We start from the raw sequence: 24,920 nt of genomic DNA on the forward strand, positions 1-24,920 counted from the left end.
GAAGCCAGAACTTTGATTTGCCTTGAGTGTGGTATATTTGTTTACCTTGCCAGGACTTCAGGAAGCTATGTCCATGGACTGTAATGACATATTTTGGTTCTTGTTTGGAATGTGGGGCTTATAAACTAAGAGTGTTTCCATACATTCACAACTGTATACCCATGGGATTTCATTCTGTTGTAACTGAACTGAGGATGTTGCAGTTGTCCTTTTGGTATCATCATTACCTGCATGTGAAATACTGTTTATTAGACGTAGTAGGGGAAAAAGTAATGATGAAACAGGAAAATGTTGACTGTTAAGTTCTTGCTGTATACAAGGCACTGTTGGTGGTACAGGGAAGTTTAAGATGTGATAAATGGGAGGAATAGAAGATAATCTTAGAGGAGTCATATAGTTAATAAGTGCCTGGTGAAAGATATATAATGAATACATTGAGTTCATCAGAAGGGGCTTTTATAGTCGCTCAAAGACGATAGGAGAGTTCAGTGATGATCTTTTACCAATCTGTAAAGACAATTTCAGAGAGAAAATATGATTGAAGATAGGATTATACATAAATTTATTTATTTCATGGCTACTTACATTTGTAAAAAAAGAAAGTACTAGAGATTACCCACAAGTGTTGTAAGGTAGAAAGTGAGTATCCCTAATTTTAAGAATGTCTTCTTTCAATAGATGCTTACCTGACAACTCATTTTTGTAATCTTTTTAATAAGATTCTCTGGCCAGTTAGGTAGCTGTTGGCTCCATATGATTATTGAGCACTAGTCAGAATTGACACATGCTATATATATGTTTGTAAAATGTGCACCAAATTTCAAAGACTTGTTATGAAAAAAAATGTAAAATACTTCATTGATTATTTTATATTACCTGTTTTAATGATATGTTGGGATATAATGGATTAAAGTATACTGTTAACATTAATTGGATAAGGAAATGGCAGTCCACCCCTGGACAGAGGAGCCTGGTGGGATACAGTTCATGGGGTCAGAGTCAGACACGACTGAGCGACTGACACATGAACATTAATTCCACCTGCTTTTACTTTTTTAAAACGGAGGTGAAATTCACATACAACATAAATTTAACCATTTAAAGTGTACAGTTTAGTGGCATTTAGTACATTCATGTGTGCAACCACCATCTCTGTGTAGTTCCAACCCTTTCATTACCCTTAAAAAAACAAATTCATGGGAATTCCCTGGCAGTCCAGGGGTTAAGACTTCACCTTCACTGCTGAGGGCCCAGGTTCAGTCCCTGCTTGGGGTGGGAAACTGAGATCTTGCAAGCTGCAAGGCCAGAAACAAAACAGCTACCAAACCCATATCCATTTAGCAGTTGTTCTCCTTTATCCTACCCCTAATCCCCTGGCGCCCATCAGTCTGTTTTCTGTCTGTAGATTTGCCTCTTCTGGATGTTTCATATGAACGAAATCATACAATATGTGATCTTTTTTCATTTACAATATTTGTGAGATGCCATTTTGTAGCATATCAGTACTTTAGTCTTTTTTATTAGATGATGTTGTGTTCATTATTAAAAGTATGGTAGACATTAAAGTCTCCAACTATTATTGTAGGTCTGTTTCTCCCTTTAATTTTGTCAGTGTTTTCTTCATATAGTTTGGGATGCAGTTGTTTGGTACACATATGTTTATAAGTGTTACATCTTCTTAATGAAATTACTTTTTTATCACTATATGATGACTTCTTTGTCTCATAATAATATTAATAAAGCTACCTCAGCTCCCTTGGTTACTGTTTCAGGGAATATCTGTTTTCATATTTCCATTTTTAACCTATTTGTAGTTTTGGATGTAAATTCAGTGTCTTATAAACAGTTTACAGGTAGTATACAGGTTAGTATAGTTTAAATTGATACTAACTTAGCTTTAATAGCCTGTCACAGCTCTGCTCCAGTTCATCTCCACTACCTTTTATGTTGTTATTGTCACAATTTACATCTTTGTACATTAATAGGCCCCTTATATAGATTAATAGTTATTGGAAGCAAAAAGAGAAGTTACAGTCCTAAAAATGATAGTTTTATGTTTACCTATGTAATAACCCTTACCAGAGTTCTTTATTTTTTCATATGGCTTTGAGTTACTACCTGGTGTCTTTTCATTAAGGATAGTTGCAAACTCCCTCAACCCTTTAGTTATCTGCTACTGCTGCTGCTGCTAAGTCACTACTGCTGCTAAGTCACTTCAGCCGTATCCGACTCTGTGCAACCCCAGAGACAGCAGCCCACCAGGCTCCCCCGTCCCTGGGATTCTCTAGGCAAGAACACTGGAGTGGGTTGCCATTTTCTTCTCCAGTGCATGAAAGTGAAAAGTGAAAGTGAAGTTGTTCAGTCGTGTCCGACTCCTAGTGACCCCATGGACTGCAGCCTACCAGGTTCCTCCGTCCATGGGATTTTCCAGGCAAGAGTACTGAAGTGGGATGAGAATGCCCTAATTTACCCTTCATTTTTGAAGGATAGTTTTGCTATATATAGATTGGTTGACATTGTTTTTTCTTTTAACACCTTAGATATGTCATCCCATTGCCTCTGGCCTCCATTGTTTGCAGTGAGAAGTCAGCTGTTAATCTTATTGAGATTCTCTTATATATGATTAGCAGCTTCTCTGTCACAGCTTTCAAGATTCTTTGACTTCCAGCAACTCCAGTTTCTCTCTTCTTTTATCCATTTATGAGTTTAATTTCTTGGATGTGTAGATTTATGTCCTTATCAAATTTGGAAAGTGTTTTGGAGACTTCAGATTATTACTTAACAATGTTGTATTGGTTTCTGCTGTACAACAATGTGAATCAGCCATAACTTCCCCTGTTTCTTCTTTTCTTCTAGCCTCCCCATTACATATACATATAGCATCCCATAGACTTCTTAGGCTCTTTTCATTTTTCTTTCTGCATCTCAGACTGGGTCATTTCAGTTGGCCTATCTTTAAGTTCACTGATTCTTTAGCTTGCACAGATCTGCTATGAAACTTTCTAATGAAGTTTTCATTTCAGTTACTGTACTTATAAGCTCCGAAATTTCTTTTTGGCTATTTTTTATAATTTCTATTTCTTTAATAATATTTGCTACTACGTTGTTTTCCTGGTTTCTTTTGCTTCTTTGAGTATAGTGAAGACAGTTGACTTAAATTGTTTGTGTAGTAAGTCCAATATCTGTGCGACCTCACAGACAATTTTTGTTAAGTTTATTTTTGAATGGCCATACTCTCATTATTTCTTTTCATACTTCATAAATTTTTGTTAAAAATTGAACAGTTTGAATATTATAATGTGACAACTCTGGAACTTGTATTCTTCCCATTTCAGTGTTTGTTTTATTGGTGGCTATAGGCTGTGGGTATTTTGTTTGGTTGTTTTTCTAAACTGTTTTTGTTAAATCTTTATTCTTTGCTATATGATTCCTGAAGTCTCTGCTTCTTTTGTGTTTTGATGAAGATTTTCTTAAACACCAGGAGTTTAAAAAGAGAGAGACAGGGAGGGAAGGAAAATTCTGCTATTCTTTGCAGATTCTCTCTGTATCATGGCACTCCTTTAATGGTTAACCAAGCTATTTACAACTCTGCCTTACCCATTACTTCCTGCTGTGCTGAGCCTAGATGAAAACTGGTTTTTAGCACATCTTTTCTGAACATGTGTCCTGCCCTGTGCACATGGTTTTCTTAATTTCCTAAAAAAAGACTGCCTCTCCAAGCTTTCTCTCCTAGGCTTTTGGTATAACAATTGTTGGCCTCTTCTATGATATCGCCCCCAGCAGAGGCTGGTCGTTTGTTGCCTTACCATGTGTTTGAGGAATGCAAGTGCCTTATGTCCTTCCTTCACATGGCTCCAGACAGGATTCTTTCAGACGAAGGTCTGCTGTGCTCTTTGGAACCAGGGACCAGAATTCCATGCTGAGAATGCAGACTGACATCTTTAAGAGCACTGCTGAGGCAGAGGTGGGAAGTGGGGTTAGGCCACTGGCAAGTAAAAGTGCCACAAAGCCTTCCTACCATTTTAAAGTTGCCTTTTGATTTACCGTTTGCTTCATCACTGTTAACCTCTGATTATTTTCTAGAGTTCTGACAAAGTTGCCTGACAATTTTTTTGTTTTAGTATTTACGTTGTGGGATATGCTCTTTGAGCTACTTTTTCTGCCATTTCACTGCCATCCTCCTCCTTTACTTTCTATTCTCAACTACCAGAAAGTTGAAGACTACATATATGGCTTCGATTGTATTTTGATTGGACAATGCTGCTGTAGGATGCCAAATTTTCAGTAAAAATTGAATCTATTTATGTTGAATTTGAAAGGAAAAAAATGTTCAAAGTCCTACAATTGCACAATGAGGATTAGCTATTTATTGTTATGCTTTTTATTCCGAGATTAGTGTGACATTTTCAGACAAACCCTATAAACTCCCCTATATAGGATAGTGTTATTAACATTGTGTATCTGTGTACCTCCTTCACTGAAGGCTCCTAAATTTTTACTCAGTTAGCATTTGATTAAGTGTTTAAGCTACCTTGTGCTGTCTGCTTCTCTCCAAATGCACTCTTAATAACAAGAGCTGAGAATTCTTCATGCTTCTTCATTGGATTTTGTTTTTTATTTTTAGATTCAATTATTCACATATTTGCTAAATGTCTATTTGTACAGGTACTTATTGGGCTTACTTTCATGTGTTAGCCGTAACCCACAGTCTCAGATGTTGGTGATTAAACTGAATGTGGAGATACTTATTTTCGTCAGCAGATTATTCTAGTGGTTAATTTGGGTCCATGCCACTGATTCCATATCTTTGGTGTCCTCGGCTTGTTGCTTGACCCCTGAAGAATTGGCATTCTAGATTTACGGGGTCGGCAGCTTACCCTTGTTACTCTTCTGTTCCTTGCCGTTAAATGCCAGTGTTACGTGCATTCTTAGTATGTGCAGAGGTGCTACCTAAATACTTGCCTCTAGGTGCATTTGAAAAGTGAGTGCCCTTCCCCACTACTGAAAGTAAGGTAAGATGAGCAGAACCGTATCTCTGGCACCATATTCAGAAGTTGTGGATACTAAATGTAAGAGAATCTTGTGGCTTCCGTATGGAAAGCCATCTTTTATTGACAGTGAAAGAATTCCCTCTTCAGAAGTGTTAGTTCCCTGAGCCTGTTCCCTGACCAGAGAGAGCAGTGATCTCACTGAATGTTCTTGCTGTTGCCCCGATGCAATCAAAAGATTGTTAGTTCATCTCAGGCATAAACAAACAAGGTTTTCGTTAGTATCTTTGGTAGCACAGTTGACATCAGACAGTAGGAATTTACTGGAGACCCTAAGAAACTACAGTAATAAATTACTTTGCCTTCTTCCTACTTGGTAAAAAGGAACTTCTCATATAACTACATCAGTTAGTCAGTTCAGTTGCTCAGTTGTGTCCAACTCTTTGCAACCCCATGAACTGTAGCACGCCAGGCCTCCCTGTCCAACACCAACTCCCAGAGATTGTTCAAACTCATGTCCATTGAGTCAGTGATGCCATCCAACCATCTCATCCTCTCTCCTCCCCTTTTCTTCCTGCCTCCAATCTTTCCTAGCATCAGGGTCTTTTCATATGAGTCAGCTCTTGGCATCAGGTGGCCGTAGTATTGGAGCTTCAGCCTCGGCATCAGTCTTTCAATATTCAGGACTGATTTCCTTTAAGATTAACTGGTTTGGCCTCCTTGCAGTCCAAAGGACTTTAAAGAGTTGTCTCTAACACCACAATTCAAAAGCATCAATTCTTTGGCGTTCAGCTTTTTTTATAGTCCAACTCTCACATCTATACATGACTACTGGAAAAACCATATCTTTGAAAACTAGATGGACCTTTGTCACGAAAGTAATGTCTCTGCTTTTTAATATGCTGTCTAGGTTGGTCATAACTTTTCTTCCAAGGAACAAGCGTCTTTTAATTTCATGCCTGTAGTCACCATCCAGGGTGATTTTGGAGCCTCCCAAAATGAAGTCTGTCACTGTTTGCACTGTTTCCCCATCTATTTGCCATGAAGTGATGGGACTGGATGTCATGATCTTAGTTTTCTGAATGTTGACCTTTACACCAACTCTTACACTTTCATCAGGAGGCTCTTTAGTTCTTTACCTTCTGCCATAAGGGTGGTGTCATCTCTGTTTCTGAAGTTATTGATATTTCTCCCGGCAATCTAGATTCCAGCTTGTGTTTCATCCAGCCAGGCATTTTGCATAATGTACTCTGCATATAAGTTAAATAAGCAGGGTGGCAATATACAGCCTTGACATATTCCTTTCCCAATTTAGAACCAGTCTGTTGTTCCGTATCTGGTTCTAACTGTTCTTGACCTTCTTCTTGACCTGCATACAGATTTCTCAGGTGGCTGGTAAGGTGGTCTGATATTCCCATCTCTAAGAATTTTCCACAGTTTGTTGTGATCCACACAGTCAAAGGCTTTGGCATAGTCAGTGAAGCAGAAGTAGATGTCTTTCTGGTATTCTCTTGCTTTTTCAATGATCCAGTGGATGTTGGCAATTTGATCTCTGGTTCCTCTGCCTTTTCTAAATCCAAATTGAACATCTGGAAGTTCATAGTTCACGTACTGTTGAAGCCTAGCTTGGAGAATTTTGAGCATTACTTTGCTAGCATGTGAGATGAGTGCAATTGTGCAGTAGTTTGAACTTTCTTTGGCATTCCCTTTCTTTGGGATTGGAATGAAAAGTGACCTTTTCCAGTCCTGTGGCCACTGCTGAGTTTTCCAAATTTGCTGGCATATTGAGTGTAGCACTTTCACGGCATCGTATTTTAGGTTTTGAAATGGCTCACCTGAAATTCCATCACCTCCCCTAGCTTTGTTCGTAGTGATGCTACCTAAGGCCCACTTGACTTCACATTCCAGGATGTCTGGCTCTAGGTGAGTGATCACACCATCATGGTTATCTTGGTCATGAAGATCTTTTTTGTATAGTTTTGTGCCTCCTTTTCTTAATATCTTCTGCTTCTGTTAGTTGTCAGTTGAATTTCCTAACTGACCTATATAGACCTAACATACAACTACATAGTCTACACATAAGGATATAATGTACCTAATCTAAATCAGAAAAATGGAGCAGCATTTCCCTTTTGCTTTAAATAAGAATTATCAACCACAGCTGACTCTCAAATATCAATTGAGTCCCTATTCACACTTTGTCTGGTGGAAACATTTATAAAAGATATTTAGTCCAAATGGTAGGCATCAGGAAAGACTTTCTGGAGAGTAATTAATAGAGCTATATAATGTATTATAATTTAGTGATTGTCCGTGTTCATCTGGGCATTCATATTACCATGTTCAGCAGGACATACCGCTCTGCTAAACCTATGTCTGCTTTCAGAGTGTAGAAATACTTCTCTTACCACCAAGGCACCCCCCTCTTAAGCATATCTTTCCTTCCCAAAACCTTGTTCTAAGATGTGAGAGTAGTCTGGAATCTTTTCTCCTGTCTCTCCACCTTCTGGGTTTGTATCTCCTCTCTTAGGACATGTCCAGTATGAGAATATCTGGTTTTCTTCAGACAAGACTGTATTTGCTATCTACCCTTCTACAGAGCAACTTCTTTAAGTTAGTAAAATGAGCCCAGCATCTTTAGAAGGAATACATGCCTATGAGGTGATTTGTGGGATATTCTACAGAAATATGTGAAGAGAGCTGGGATTCCAGTCCTTATGTTTGAACAGGTGTCTGTGACTGAGGAGAACTATGAATTGTAAATAAGTGGGAACAGAGCAGAGGTATTTCTTCTGTCAGGTTGATGGGAGGAAGATAGAGTACAGCAGGTTTTGACAGGGAGGGGAACAAGGCAATTCAGATTAATCAGTGTTCTGTGAAAAAGTTGTCATTTTACTCTTAATGGCAAGTTCTAACTCCTGTTAGAGAGACAAATACTGTTTTGAGATCATAGCCCTTCAAGGCAGGGCGGAGGGTGGGGGTGGGGGGAGAGAGAGAGAGAGTGTGTGTGTGTGTGTGTGTGTGTGTGCGCGTGCGCGCACGCATGCGTTTGCACGTTCATGTGTAAGAGTTTGGTAAATGTGTTTTTGAATGGGTTATATGTATGCATGGTACAAAATTCAAAAAATATAAAAGGCTTTAATGGAAAGAAAATTACCTTTGTACCTCTCTTATTTCCCCTCACTAGAGAGACAGTTGCTAGTTTCATTGAAGTGAGTGAAGTTGCTCAGTCATGTTCGACTCTTTGTGACCCCATGGACTGCAGCCCACCAGGCTCCTCTATCCATGCGATTTTCCAGGCAAGAGTACTGGAGTGGGGTGCCATTGCCTTCTCCAGGGTATCTTCCCGACCCAGGGATCGAACCCAGGTCTCCTGCATTGTAGCCAGATGTTTTTACCATCTGAGCCACTATGTAAAGTGAAAGTGAAGTTGCTCAGTCATGTCTAACTCCTAGCGACCCCATGGACTGTAGCCTACCAGGCTCCTCCGTCCATGGGATTTTCCAGGCAAGAGTACTGGAGTGGGGTGCCATTGCCTTCTCCAGGTGATCTTCCCAATCCAGGGATTGAACTTGGGTCTCCCACATTGCAGGCAGACACTTTACTGTCTGAGCCACCAAGGAAGATTCTGTTCATATACAAGTGTATGTGTGAATTTGTTTTCTGCCACAAATGGTGGTATACTAAATATACATATGTACCTTTAAAAAATTTTAATAGAACTTAGAGAGATCAGCTCACTTTGATAACATAAAGAGCTTGCTTAATTTTGTCATGGCTATTTGCATTGAATAGGTGTTCCATAATTTAATTTCCTATTATATCTTATTTAGATTGCTTTCATATTTTTTCTGTTAAAAACAGTGTTTTTCTTTAAACTTTGCTTATAAAGGTATAATTTCATACATGTTAAAAAGTGGGTAGAAGTAGCGTTTGCTGAGTCATAAAATATGTACATCTTAAGTTTTGATAGGTATTTCCAAATAACCTTACAAACAGGTCATACTTCTGTTCTACTCACTAACTTTTGTGTTAACTTATTTCTTTGTATCTGCCAATCTGATAAGCGAAAAATGGCCTTTAATTTGCCCTCTTATTTCAAACAAAGTTAGAGGTTTTTAATATATGTATTTCATGGGACCTATATTTTTCTTCTGTAAATTTTATTCATGAACTTTGCCTATTTTATTCTGGATTGTTGGTTTTTCTCTTTCTGATTTTGAAGTTATTTTTAAGGAAATAAATACTGTGCTTTATTGTCTGTTGTTTGTGTTAGACAGAATAATGTGTTGATCCTCCCCTCACACTCCTAAGCCCCCGTACTTCAAAGTTGTCCTCACCCTAATCCTTAGAACCTGTGAATGTGTTAGGACTTTGCAGATGTGATTAAGGTTATGAACTTTGATATGGGTTGATTATCCTGGATTATCTGGACGGGCTCAGACTAATCACACAAATCCTTAAAAGTAGAGAACCTTTCCTGTCCATGGGACTACAGTCAGAGAAAGATGTGATTTTAGAAGAAGATTCAAAGACAGAAATGTTCCTGGCATTGAAGATTGTAGAAGGCCACAAATCAGGGAATGTGGATTACTTGTAGGATTTGGAAATGACGAGGAAACCCATTCTCTTCCATGACTCCCTAAAAGGATTGCAACAGTGCCAGCACCTTGATTTTAGCCTTGTGAAGCCCTTTGGACTTCAGATCTTAGAAGTGCATACATCTGTGTTGTTTCAAGTCACTAAGTTTTCAGTAATTTGTTACAGCAGCAATAGAAGACTAATACATATTGTTGTACATTTCCCCCCTCAATTTGTTACCCTTTTTCAAAAATAAACTTTATGGTATTTTTACTGTGCAGGAATGTTTGTATAGTTGAATTTATTTTTTTAATGGCCTCTGAATCTTAAGTCTTTTCTACTACAATACTATTTTTAAATTTACCATATTTTATTATAATACTTTTATCTCATTATGAACTCTGGTATTAATTTTGGTTCCCTGCTTTCTACATTCTGATTTCTGACAGTGAATACTTTTATTTATGGTTCAGCTCTTCTTTCATAGACAATTTCCAAAAATGAAATGATAGTATCAGTGCTGGTAATCAAGGAGTCAGAGGAATGGAAGTAGTCATGCCAGAAGGCAGGGGCATACTAAGTGTTGGTGTTTTAAACTACTTTGGCAGGTTGATGATAACTGTTTAGCAGAACCTAGAATGGTTGATTTTAAAAGAATATTTTCTGAATACCTTTGTGTATATCCTTCAGATTTTAGTTTTATTTTTCATTCCTGTGTAAGGCTTCCCAGATTCCTATGACTTTGTTAGATGTAAATGCTTCCATTATGTAAGCAGTACGTGGAAGATTTCCATTATGTAAGCAGTACGTGGAAGATTTAGATAACTGATACTTAAGTGTTTTTACTCAAAGAAAAAAGTTCTGAAGGGGGGTGTCTCCTGGGTTTGCTAAATAACACTACAGAATGAAACAAATTTAGACCATTTCAGAACACAGATATTGGAACATCATAAAGTTAGTTTAATATATTAAGTCATTATAGAAGTAACATTTATTGAGCACCTAACTATGGATTTCCCTGGTGGCTCAGACAGTAAAGCGTCTGCCTACAAGGTGGGATATCCGGGTTTGATCCCTGGGTTGGGAAGATCCCCTGGAGAGGGAAATGGCAACCTACTCCAGTACTCTTGCCTGGAAAATCCCATGGACGGAGGAGCCTGGTAGCTACAGTCCACGGGGTCGCAAAGAGTCAGACAACACTGAGCCACTTCACTACAACTATGAGCCAGGCACAGCACTAACTAAGCATTTTGCACACATTTCCTCATTTAGTTCTCAAACCCTGCCATAGATGCAGTTTACAGACCAGGAAAATGGAGGTACAGAAAGCTAAGTGATTTGTTCAAGATTATAACTTTTAAATGACACAACTGTCTTTGGAATTTAGGAAATCTGACTTACTATTAAAACACAGTGTTATTAACTGCCATGGGGTTGCTTCAGATTGATGATTACTATGTGGGAAATTATAACATGGTTTTTAAAGTTGCTGATAAAAAAGGAGTGTTTCAAGACCTTTGTCTTTTTAATATGATTCCTTAATTTCCATATCTGTAAAATGAAGAAATAACCCATCTCATTGAGGTTGATGCAGTAAAAGTTCTGCTAAAAACACAAATCAGAGTATTCTACTCCTTTGCTTTTTTCACCCTGTGGTCTCTTCATTGTAATAGAGTACTAACTTTGTGCATGATGTGCAAGACTTGATACAGTAAGGTCTGGTTAGTTAGTTCAGTTCAGTTCAGTCGCTCAGTCGTGTCCAACTATTTGTGACCCCATAAACTGCAGCACGCTAGGCCTCCCTGTCCATCACCAACTCCCGCAGTCCACCCAAACCCATGTCCATTGAGTCGGTGATGCCATCCAACCATCTCATCCTCTGTCATCCCCTTCTCTTCCTGCCCTCAATCTTTCCCAGCATCAGGGTCTTTTCCAGTGAGTTAGCTCTTTGCATCAGGTGGCCAAAGTATTGGAGTTTTCAGCTTTAGCATCAGTCCTTCCAATGAACACCCAGGACTGATCTCCTTTAGGATGGACTGGTTGGATCTCCTTGCAGTCCAAGGGACTCTCAAGAGTCTTCTCCACCACCAAAGTTCAAAAGCATCAATTCTTCAGTGCTCAGCTTTCTTTATAGTCCAACTGTCACATCCATACATGACCACTGGAAAAACCATAGCCTTGACTAGATGGACCTTTGTTGGCAAAGTAATGTCTCTGCTTTTGAATATGCTGTCTAGGTTGGTCATAACTTTCTTTCCAAGGAGTGAGCGTCTTTTAATTTCATGGCTGCAGTGCCCATCTACAGTGACTTTTGGATTCCAGAAAAGTAAAGTCCGCCACTGTTTCCACTGTTTCCCCATTTTGTTGCCATGAAGTGATGGGACCAGATGCCATGGTCTTCGTTTTCTGAATGTTGAACTTTAAGCCAACTTTTTCACTCTCCTCTCACTTTCATCAAGAGGCTTTTTAGTTCCTCTTCACTTTCTGCCATAAGGGTGGTGTCATCTGCATATCTGAGGTTATTGATATTTCTCCCAGCAATCTTTAGTACAGCTTGTGCGTCCTCCAGCCCAGCGTTACTCATGATGTATTCTGCATTTAAATTAAATAAGTAGGGTGACAGTATACAGCCTTGATGTACTCCTTTTCCTATTTGGAACCAGTCTGTTGTTCCATGTCCAGTTCTAACTGTTGCTTCCTGACCTGCATACAGGTTTCTCAAGAGGCAGGTCAGGTGGTCTGATATTCCCATCTCTTTCAGAATTTTCCACAGTTTATTGTGATCCACACAGTCAAAGGCTTTGGCATAGTCAAAGCAGATATAGAATTCTGGAATTCTCTTGCCTTTTTGATGATCCAGTGGTTGTTGGCAATTAAACATCCCTGGTTCCTCTGCCTTTTCCAAAACCATCTTGAACATCTGGAAGTTCATGGTTCACGTATTGCTGAAGCCTGGCTTGGAGAATTTTGAGCATTCCTTTACTAGCATGTGAGATGAGTGCAATTGTTTGGTAGTTTGAGCATTTTGGGGTATTGCCTTTCTTTGGGATTGCATTCATTTTATTTCTTACCTTTCTTCTGCTTTTGCGTGCCATCCTCTTTTGAACTTAATATTGGTCCTTGAATATGACATTACTCGTGTCATTCTCTTCATGCCCTCCATCGTGTGTACTTTGCCTTTTTCTATCTGATGATACTGCTATTCAAAATCCACATTGGATATGAAAATTAGTTATTTCTTACCACGTACTCCCCATCTTTGCTAACATATCCTTGTCTGCTAACTTAGGAGTTTCTGTAAGGAAATAAGCATAACTTTAAATTGTGTTTATGTGTGAAACATATAAATAAATGCTCGCTGGATAAGTGAATAGATGAATGAGTACTAATGTGGTTATCTTCTGAATATCATCTGCTTTATAGTTAGCTAAGAAAACAAGTTACTGACTACACTGTGAAGTGCTATATGATAAAATCCTTCTATTAAATGCTTCCTTTTTCTCTTGTACCCAGTCTATGTCACAATATTTAATATTTGGATGATAATGTTTACTTAAAATATACAGTGGAGAATATAGGCTATTGATATTTGTCACTGCAAATATCCCTCTAAACTCTTACTGTCGTGAACAAATCTTACTTAAGGAATGCTAAGTATCTTCTCTTTGTTGTTGTTCTTTGTGGAGTTTCTTGGCCATTTTGTTTTGGTACAGTTATAGTTAGAGATGGAAAAGAGTTATCTTTGCCTCCTGGGTATGGATTGCTTTATCCTCAAGAAGATTTTTCCCTCACCTTCTTATTGTTTCTTGTTGGTTCTGTAACAAATCAACACAAACTTAGTGACTTAAAATAACACAAGTTTATTGTAGTCTGAAGGTCAGAAATCCAACTGGCTCTCACTGGGCTAAAATCAAGTTATTGACAGGGCTGCATTCATTTTGGAAAATCTAGGCAAGAATTAAGCTTCAGAAAAATCTAGGACAGAATTCATTTCCTTGCCATTTCCAGCTTTTCGAGGCTTGTATTGTCTCATGACCCCTCTTCCATGTTCAAAGCCAAGCAGTGTACCATTTTCAAATCTGTGATTCTGACCTTCTCTTCTGCCTCTTTTTTCTACTTTAATCGCTTTTATGTTTGTTTCATTTTCGTTTTCTGAATATTGCTTAACATATTTTGTTCCCTTGGAAGTATAATTTTGTGGTATACTTAAGAGAATGAGATATAACCCTACATAACCAGCATTCAGATAACATATTTGAAAGGAAATATCATCTTGATAAATCTGTAAATTACAGGATCTTAAAAACCAATTGCAGAGCAGCTTTGTCCTAGAGATTAAGTATTCTTAATCTCAGGTTTGCGAATCTCTTGGAAGGAACTGTGAATCACCAAAATTGTGTTCAAATGTGAGCTTTTAGCCATTTATGTATTTTCTTCATGGGAATTATGTAGCTTTAATCACAATTTCAGTAGCATCAGTAATTACTCTGGTCTCCTAATTTAAGAACCGTTACTATACAGAACAAAAAGACTTGTAGAGCTCTGGCTTTTTCTCAGACCTTGTTACTAAATTTATATACATTTCTAATTGCCTGTTGGTCATTTATAATGTTATCGCTGATTGTTCTGAAGCTTAAAACATTTCTGCTGCTGCTGCTAAGTCACTTCAGTCGTGTCTGACTCTGTGCAGTCCTGTAGACGACAGCCCACAGTACCTTTCTTTCCCTTTCCTCTTTCCTTTCTTTCCCTCTCCTGTCCCATCCAACCACCTCCAGACTCTTATGTTGAGAGCAGTTTGATTCTAAGGTTTTAAGTCTTTATTTATTTTTGTTTATTTTATTTTCTGCCAGAGATTGCTAGGTATGCCTTTATATATTTAGTAATATTGTCCCCAGTTTTTAGATGGGTCCATTCAGTTCAGTTCAGTCCAGTCACTCAGTCGTGTCTGACTCTTTGTGACCCCATGGACTGCAGCACACCAGGCTTCCCTGTCTTTCACCAGCTCCTGGAGCCTGCTCAAACTCATGTCCATCGGCGATGCCATGCAACCATCTCATTCTCCCATGTCCGCTTCTGCCTTCAGTCTTTCCTTGCATCAGGGTCTTTCCCAATGACTCAGTTCTTCGTATCAGGTGGCCAAAGTGTCAGAGTTTTAGCTTCAGCATCAGTCCTTCTAATGAACATTCAGGACTCATTTCCTTTAGGATGAACTGGTATGATCTCCTTGCAGTCCAAGGGACTCTCAAGAGTCTTCTCCAACACCATCAAAAGCATTGATTCTTTGGCGCTCAGCTTTCTTTATAGTCCAACTCTCGCATCCATACATGACTATTGGAAAAACCATAGCTTTGACTAGAAAGACCTTTGTCGGCAAAGTAATGTCTCTACCTTTTAATATGCTGTCTAGGTTGGTCGTAACTTTTCTTCCAAGGAGCAAGCATCTTTTAATTTCATGACTGCAGTCACCATCTGCAGTGATTTTTGAAGCCCCCCAAAGGTAAAGTCTGTCATTTTCCATTGTTTCCCCATGTATTTGCTGTGAAGTGATGGGACTGGATGGATGCCATGATCTTTGTGGGGTTTTGAATGTTGTTTTAAGCCAGCTTTTCCACTCTGCTTTTTCACCTTCATCAAAGGCTCTTTAGTTCCTCTTCACTTTCTGCTATATGGGTGGTATCATCTGAGTATCTGAGGTTATTGATATTTCTCCCAGCAATCTGAATTCCAGCTTGTGCTTCATCTAGCCAGGCATTTCTCATGATGTACTCTGCATATAAGTTAAATAAGCAGAGTGGCAGCATACAGCCTTGGCATACTCCTTTCCCAGTTTGGAACCAGTCTGTTGTTTCATGTCCGGTTCTAATTATTGCTTCTTGACTTGCATACAGATTTCTCAGGAGGCAGGTAAGGTGATCTGATGTTCCCATCTCTTTAAGAATTTTCCACAATTTGTTGTGATCCACACAGTCAAAGGCTTTGGCATAGTCAGTGAAGCAGAAGTAGATTTTTTTTTTTCTTTTTGGTATTCTCTTGGTTTTTCAATGATCCAGTGGATGTTGGCAATTTGATCTCTGGTTCCTCTGCCTTTTCTAAATCCAGCTTGAACATCTGTAATCTCACAGTTCACATACTGTTGAAGCCTAGCTTGGAGAATTTTGAGCATTACTTTGCTAGCATGTGAGATGAGTGCAGTTGTGCGGTAGTTTGAACATTCTTTGGCATTCCCTTTCTTTGGGATTGGAATAAAAAGTGACCTTTTCCAGTCCTGTGGCCACTGCTGAGTTTTCCAAATTTGCTGACATATTGCATGCAGCACTTTCACAGGTCCATAGTGGACTGGAATACTTTAGATGGATCTGTAGTGGACTGGAATACTACCTTTCTTAGCTTCCCTTACAGGTGGGTATGCGTTGTGACAGTGTGATAGAAACTGATATGTCCATATAACTATTTATATTTATTAAGATAACTTTATTGTATAAAGTTCATTATAATAACTTCCTAGGTATTTTCTCTGCCCATAGTCTCTCTTTGCTATATTTTTTTCCTGCATTTTGAAGCTGTGTAAATATTGAACATTCTCCTCCTCCTTTGGTAGGAAGCTTCTTAGATCAGGGTGTAAATAATGTGTATTGGCAACATTGTTGTAGTAAGTGGTCAGTTTTTTTGGTGAAGGTATAATTGAAAACTGTTTAAAGTAATGTTAAATATATCAGTGAAATTTTTTTAAAATGTGCATTTACAAGTTTTAAAGCATGAAAAGGTAGGAAGTTGGGTTAAGCTTACAGAAATTTGGGATGGAGAAATTATCTGGAACAAATCCACACTAAACCAGGATGGCCTCTATATAAAAAAAAAAAACTAATGAAAATAGATTGCAATTCACCAACCCTGTGCAGCAGCTATGAAGACCTGGTAGCTGTTCCTAGTGGAAACAAGGTCATATATAGCTGAGAAACAAAAACCAATTTGGATTTAACTTCTGGATAGTGGAAAAGAATGTGTGCTCTAATTCAGTGAATAACAGGAATACTTGCTCTGCCAGAGATGGGTAATTTTAGGGACTTTCTTACTGTCACAGAAAATAGAATATTCTGTTTGCTAAAATGACTTTAAAAAGAAAACAAAGTTTTACCTCTTAATTGGTTGTAAAAAGCTTGAAAATAGGTATGTATGAGATCTTGCAAAAAGTAGTCAGCACAGATCATTAAAGAAAGAAATGTTTTACCATGGTAAGATAAAAGTTTCATTCTTCCAAGGACATTAAAAAATAATAGAAGCCATAGTTTGGAAGAAGATATATGTAATTCACATAACTGGCAAATGATTAGTATATATGATATGAAGCATTTATGCAAATCAACAGAAAAGGACAACCGAGTTGACAATTGCGATAATACAGAACGAATGAAGAGAGCAAGAGGGGGTAGTTGAGTGAGTATATCATATAAATAGCTTGGTAATCAGAAAGCTAGAGGATTCTGCGAGGAAGAAAAGAAACTGAAAAAGGTCATCTTGTGTATTAGACTATTGTTTTTTAGTCACCAAGTTGTGTCTAACTTTTTTGCCACCCCACGGACAGTTGCCTGCCAGGGTCCTTTGTCCATGGGATTTTCCAGGCAAGAATACTGGAGTGGGTTGCCATTTCATTCTCCAGGAGATATTCCTGAACCATGGATAGAACCTGTGTCTCTTGCATTGGCTGGTGGGTTCTTGGCAAGTGGGTTCCCAGGTGGGAGCCACCAGGGAGGCTGTTTTAGACTTAAAAATTCTTCTATAACTGTACTCTTTATTTGATTTTAAAAATTACCAATTTGCATTTGAAAATTCAGTCATAATATGTATTTATTCACAAAACGTAATAAAGTATAACTTAAGAATTATTCTGGATCATATATAATATGATACTGCTATTTCAAAAGAAACTACATGGATCAATACAACTGAAGCAAAGTTTATCTTCGTTTGATCATCTTTTGCTTTATTGAAATAATAAATACTAGATAATAAAGCTGATGACTGTTAAGAATTACAGATAATTATCTAATTAGAGATAGTTTAGAATACTTGCTTTGTAGTTATAACCACATCAACAGATCTTTTTGGCTTTTCTTCCAAAATAGACCCCCACCCCGCAAATCAGTCCATTCCTCTTTTGTCTGTTGTCATCATCTTAGTTCAGTTCAACATTACCTCTCACTTAGACTTCTGTACTAATTGTCCAATTCCCCTCCTGTGAGTGAAGGATATATTTGATGTAGTTATTCAAATAAGATCAGAAATTAATGGTTGAGATACAGTTTAGATTTTGCATGAGATAAGGGAAACCAATCAATTTATTACATGAGTATCTTCATTTCATTAGAATGAAAACTTGAGTTGAAAAGTGGTTATTATGTAGTCCAGTACCAAAGGGACAAATAAATAGAACTTTAGTTTTTAGCCATTTTGGAAAGTAATATTAAATAGTTGTTGTCATATTTGACTTTTTATTTATTTGGTTTTGAAACAGCAAGCTTTTTTTAAATTGACATATTTTGTTTGCTTTGTTTTTGTTTTGGGGTTTTTTCGTTTGTTTATTTTTGTATTTTTTCCTAAGCCATGTGGCATGCGGGATCTTAGTTCCCCAACCAGGGATCAAACCAATGCCCCCTTTGGTGCAATGTGGCATCTTAATTACTGGACCACTAGGGAAGTTCCTAATTGACATGTAGTTCAGTAATACTATGTTAGTTTCAGATATACAGTGTAGTGATTCAGTGTTTTTGTAGATTATATTTCATATAGATTATTACATGGTAATGTGTATAAGTCCCTGCACTATTCAGTATATCCTTGTTGCTTATTTGTTTTACATATAGTAGTTTGTATCTGTTAATCCTATACCCTAATTTGTCCTTCCCTCTCCCCTTTGATAACCACAAGTTTGTTTTCTGTATCTGTGAGTCTGCTGCAGATGGCATTATTTTACTATTTTATGACTGAGTTATAGTCTTTTTTATATATAATATGTGTGTGTGTGTGCGTGCATGAACACTCAGTTGCTCCATCATGTCCTATTCCCATGGACTGCCATCAGGTTTCTCTGTCTATGACATTTTCTAGGTAAGAATACTGCAGTGAGTTGCATTTCCTACTCCAGGGGGTCTTTCTGACCTCGGGATCAAATCCATCATTCTTGTGTCTCCTGCACTGGCAGGCTGATTCTTAGTGATAAAGTGCCACCTGAGAAGTGTATATATGCTACATATATTATATGCACACACTGTCTCTTCTTAATCTGGTTGTATTGTTGATGGGCACAGTTGGGTTGCTTCTGGGCCTTGGCTATTGTAAATACTGCTGCTGTGATCATTGAGGTACATGTATTTTTTCAAATTAGTGTATTCATTTTTCCAGGTATATACCCAGGAATGGATTATATGGTAGTTCTATTTTTAGTTTTTTGAGGAACCTCCATACTAGTTTCTATAGTGGCTGCACCAGTTTACATCCCTACGAGCAGTATACAGGGGTTCCTTTTCTCCACATCCTCTTCAACTTTTTAGATAAATCAGTGGGAAGAAATGCTTTTCAACTGTTTTAAAGAAGATCCAGAATGAAATTCTGAGATTTCGACAATAAGAGTATATTGTCAAGTAGCAGCTGTTGTCTCAAGAGACTAACAGATTGCAAATATGATACCAGAGAGAGTAAAAACCCAACAAATGCTAGAATTTTAATTCCATGATGGCAAATACTATTTTTCTTTATTTTCCACATTTACTAGAGTGGGCATCTATTGTTTTCGTGACCAAAAAAACCCAAAAGCATTTATTGTTATTTTAAATAGGAGACTGATTTCGTTCCTTGCTCTTAAATCACATTTATCTAAGGAGTGGACTACAAACAGATTTTTATATGCTACAATGCAGAGTATGATTAAGTTTGTGAAAGATGCCACTGTCTTTGGAAGTGGTTGCATATTTGAAACAAAAGAGTTAGTGATTTTATGTGGGAAAAGAAGATGACATTTGAAAGCAAGGAGGTTATGCGATTAAAAGCACAGGTGAAAAGATTTAACTGTGGCACCTGGGAAGGTCTATCAATTCCCCGCCCCCGCCCCCGCCCACTGCCCCAACATTTACTAAACAGCTTGAAAATTTTTGTGTTAAGTATTCTAGTCTTAGGTCTTAAACTTGAAAGCTGAGCTGTTAACTTATAAGCTGATGTTTGTATAGGAAATACAAATTTATTTACATAAGCTTCTGGAGTACTTTAAAGTTAGAATGATCAACTTGAATTACTAAGGGAGACAGTTATTTATTTGGTATGGTTGAAAACATGAGATTCAAAAAAAAGTTTATGTAAGTTATTAGCCAGCTTTAAAACCTCTTTGTTGTATTAAGGTAAACTATGAATCAGGCAACCTTATTCTTTCAGTAATGGAAGTTTATTTTATCTAACTTTCCTAGAAAGGGCAACACATCTCTTTTAGGTGGCACTTTGATAAAACAAAAACAAATTGGAAATAGTGAGGGGAATTATGTCAGGAATTCTTTTGTTTAAAACTTATCCTTAAACTTATAAGTGGCATTCTAAAATTTTTACAGTATTTTGAGTAAAGCCAAGATATAGTTAAAATGTGAGTTTTTAATTTATTTAAATTACTTTTATCAATATTAATTAAAGATTTAAGGGACTAGATCTGATAGAGTGCCTGATGAACTCTGGACAGAGGTTCGTGACATTGTACAGGAAACAGGGATCAAGACTATCCCCAAGAAAAAGAAATGCAAAAAAGCAAAATGGCTGTATGAGGAGGCCTTCCAAGTAGCTGTGAAAAGAAGAGAAATGAAAAGCAAAGGAGAAGAAGAAAGTTTTACCCATTTGAATGCAGAGTTCCAGAGAATAGCAAGGAGAGATAAGAAAGCCTTCCTTAGCGATCAATGCAAAGAAATAGAGGAAAACAATAGAACGGGAAAGACTAGAGATCTCTTCAAGAAAATTAGATACCAAGGGAACATTTCATGCAAAGATGGGCTCCATAAAGGACAGAAATGGTATGGACCTGACAGAAGCAGAAGATACTAAGAAGAGGTAGCAAGAATACACAGAAGAACTGTACAAAAAAGATCTTCATGACCCAGATAAGCACAATGGTGTGATCACTCACCTAGAGCCAGACATCTTGGAATGTGAAGTCAAGTGGGCCTTAGAAAGCATCACTACGAACAAAGCTAGTGGAGGTGATGGAATTCCAATTGAGCTATTTCAAATCCTGAAAGATGATGCTGTGAAAGTGCTGCACTCAATATGCCAGCAAATTTGGAAAACTCAGCAGTGGCCGCAGGACTGGAAGATGTCAGTTTTCATTCCAGTGCCAAAGAATGCTCAAACTAGCGCCCATTTGCGCTCATCTCACACGCTAGTAAAGTAATGCTCAAAATTCTCCAAGCCAGGCTTCGGCAATACATGAACCGTGAACTTCCAGATGTTCAAGCTGGTTTTAGAAAAGGCAGAGGAAGCAGAGATCAAATTACCAATATCTGCTGGATCATGGAAAAAGCAAGAGAGTTCCAGAAAAACATCTATTTCTGCTTTATTGACTATGCCAAAGCCTTTGACTGTGTGGATCACAATAAACTGTGGAAAATTCTGAAAGAGATGGGAATACCAGACCACCTGACCTGCCTCTTGAGAAAACTTATGCAGGTCAGGAAGCAACAGTTAGAAATAGACATGGAACAACAGACTGGTTCCAAATAGGAAAAGGAGTACGTGAAGGCTGTATATTGTCACCCTGCTTATTTAACTTCTATGCACAGTACATCATGAGAAATGCTGGACTGGAAGAAGCACAAGCTGGAATCAAGATTGCCAGGAGAAATATCAATAACCTCAGATATGCAGATGACAACACCCTTATGGCAGAAAATGAAGAAGAGCTAAAGAGCCTCTTGATGAAAGTGAAAGAAGAGAGTGAAAAAGTTGGCTTAAAGTTCAACATTCAGAAAACGAAGACCATGGCATCTGGTCCCATCACTTCATGGCAACAAGATGGGGAAACAGTGGAAACAGTGTCACACTTTATTTTTTGGGCTCCAAAATCACTGCAGATGGTGACTGCAGCCATGAAATTAAAAGAAACTTACTCCTTGGAAGGAAAGTTATGACCAACCTAGACAGCATATTCAAAAGCAGAGACATTACTTTGCCAACAAAGGTCCATCTAGTCAGGGCTATGGTTTTTCCAGTGGTCATGTATGGATGTGAGAGTTGGACTATAAAGAAAGCTGAGCACTGAAGAATTGATGCTTTTGAACTTTGGTGTTGGAGAAGACTCTTGAGAGTCCCTTGGACTGCAAGGAGATCCAACCAGTCCATCCTAAATGAGATCAGTCCTGGGTGTTCATTGGAAGGACTGATACTGAAGCTGAAACTCCAATACTTTAGCCATGTGATGCAAAGAGCTGACTCATTTGAAAAGACCCAGATGCTGGAAAAGATTGAGGGCAGGAGGAGAACGGGACGACAGAGGATGAGATGGTTGGATAGCATCACTGACTCAATGGACATGCATTTGGGTGGACTCTGGGAGTTGGTGATGGACAGGGAGGCCTGGCATGCTGCGGTTCTTGGGGTTGCAAAGAGTCAGACATGACTGAGTGACTGAACCTAAATATACGATAATTTTTGGAGAAACTAAGAAATGAAAGGAAAATACTTAATTTTACCATCCTAAAATAACTGGCAGTGTTTTTATGTATTTTCTAATAATCTTATAGTTTTATATTTTTAAAATATAAAGTACACTAAGAAGCATTGTACAGATTGCAAATGAGAATTAGTAATAATCATAGATGATAAAAAATAAGTCTGTGCTCTGAAGAGGATAACTGCTTCTGCACTCTGAAGTTAAAATACACTCTGATCTTCTCAGTTGGGTTATTTTACTCCTTAGGTTTCTCCAGTCTTGCAGAATCTAGTATAAAATTCTCAGTTTCCAGTTTACTACATAATCAGGTGAGAAGAAAGAGTCAGGATCCTGTAGTGAAATAAACACTTAAATGATTATTGGGAACTTGAATTTCGGTTTTGATCCGAGTTCCACCTTGTGAATTTGTAACTTCACTGAACCTCAAATGTGCTGAGCTTTAAATGCATGAGTTATATTCACAAATATTTAATTTGAACCAAATATGTCTAAGATAATGTGCTATGTTTCTGTGATATCCTTAGATTAAATTCTTGGTTAACCAGATAACCTTCATTTATTATTACTTCTATCCCGCCGAGCTTCTTGGGATGGTACTTGTTCCCGCTCAGCCCATGAGGAGCATTAGAATTAGTGGCCTAATTCAGTCCGGTCTTTATGTGCCCATACCTCCTCTGGCCAGTTCTCTGAATGGAAGATTGTTAACAGTTGAGCCCAGATAGGAATCAGAGCCTGTAAATAACTGAATCATGAAAAGCTTAGAATGGTCATATGTAAATTTAAAGACTTTTAGAATTTCTTTGCAAAGAATTATTTTGACCCTGGTAATTAATAGAGTTATGTTTGAATTTGCAATTTTTTTTCCCCACCTCCTACCTGGCTTTGAATTACCAGTATGACAAATACTTCAATTTTAAAATCTTTGTTGTGGTACTAATAATAAACTTAAAACGATTACACAGAGTCTCACACTACTGAGCGACTAAGCACAATAATACATGGTGTTTATTAGGTGTTAGGTTTTGTTTTAGTTTATTAAAGGTGGCTATTGTAATTCTCTCAAGGACATATAGGTAAGATGCTGAGCTAGGATCCAGCTTAAGTTTGACTTTAGACTTACTCAATCAACACTGTGCAACTTTAAAAGAATACAACTCTCTGACAGAAAACTACTTGTATTATGAAATATGAAGAACTTCTAAAAATCAGTAATAAAAGACAACATAATACAAAATAAGTGACTTGAAAAGAAGGCATACAAATGGCTAGCCAGCATATGAAAAAAATGTACAATGTCATGCATTCATCATGGAAAATATATATTAAAATCATAGTGGGTTACCACTTTATACTTACTACAGTGAGTACAGTTTAAAAAGTTGAAAATACCAAACGTTGGCACAGATGTGGAGTAACTGAAACTATATTGTTGATAGGAATGTAACAGTCCAGTCACCTTGGAAAACAGTTTCTTATATAGTTACATATACTCCCCTATGACTCATCAATTCCATCCCTAGGTAATTATTCAAGAGAATGAAAACATGTCTACAAAAAACATATAAGAAAGTTTATAAGAGCCTTATTCATAATAGCCAACACCTCGGAACATTTCAAATGCCTATCAGCGTAAGAAAGAATACATGAATTGTGATGCATATTTACTTATTCAGTGAAAGGACTGACTGCTTAGTGTTAACAGAGAATGAAGCCCTAATATGACAACAGAATAAGTGAAAGAAGTCAGATAGAAAGGGAGGATACAAGTGGTGACTCTGATTCCATACATAAGAAGGCCCAGAGCAGGCAAAACTAATGTATATACTGGAAACCATGTATAACAGTGGTTACCTTGGTTACCTATTTGATGGGCAGGAGGCCTCAGGGAATTTTCTGGAGTCATGAAAATGTTCTATATCTTGATGTTGGTTGTGTAGATGTGTATGTTTGTCAGAATTTGTGAAATTTTATACTTAATGTATGTGATTATATGTATACACCTCAGTCAAATAAATGTCAATATATAAATTAGAAAAAAAGCAAGGAGTGGGTCTCAGACAGGAACAACAGAAGTGACAACTGGCAAAGAACATTCAGTGATATTAAGTAGCACAGAATTATTATGTTGAACCTCAGTTGATAGTTGTAATAACCAAGACATGTTTAATTTTCAGTGTAATTTTCTAAGAAACTGTGTAATTTTCTAAGAAATTGGCAAGATATTTGACTTTTAGAAAGAATACAATGGTTATTGTATTAGAAGTTTTAGAACTAAAATGCGTAGATGTCAGTTATCTAGAACATTACTATATGAAACATTTCTTAGATTTTATGTGAAAAATAGTTGTGGAATATTGGGAAATAATTCTGAATGGAACTGGAATGTGGTGTACCTCAAGAATAGTTTTCCAAAAAGAAAGCATGAAAAGACCAATTTGCCTGATGGATTAATAGAACAAAACATTTCTTTATGTATGTTTGTGTGGTTTAGATTTCTAATTGTTAGGAAAAAATTGAAACTGTATCTGAGCTAAGCATGTTTGTTTCAGCATTTTATTTATAATATATTTCAGAAATGTTAGAAGCATAGAGATGTCACAATTAAATGTGCTAGAATACAATAGCATTTTGTCTGGTTATATGCTGGGAGATGG

General features: G+C 37.5%; 1 protein-coding gene across 1 annotated transcript in view; it reads left to right on the forward strand.

Annotated features, from left to right (window-relative positions):
• Nucleotides 1-24,920, forward strand: part of SPRED1 (sprouty related EVH1 domain containing 1) — a 124,435-nt gene that overhangs the window by 36,688 nt on the left and 62,827 nt on the right. The window lies entirely within an intron of this gene.

Source organism: Ovis canadensis, chromosome 7 (assembly GCF_042477335.2).
Source record: "Ovis canadensis isolate MfBH-ARS-UI-01 breed Bighorn chromosome 7, ARS-UI_OviCan_v2, whole genome shotgun sequence".
Classification (NCBI taxonomy): Eukaryota; Metazoa; Chordata; class Mammalia; order Artiodactyla; family Bovidae; genus Ovis; species Ovis canadensis.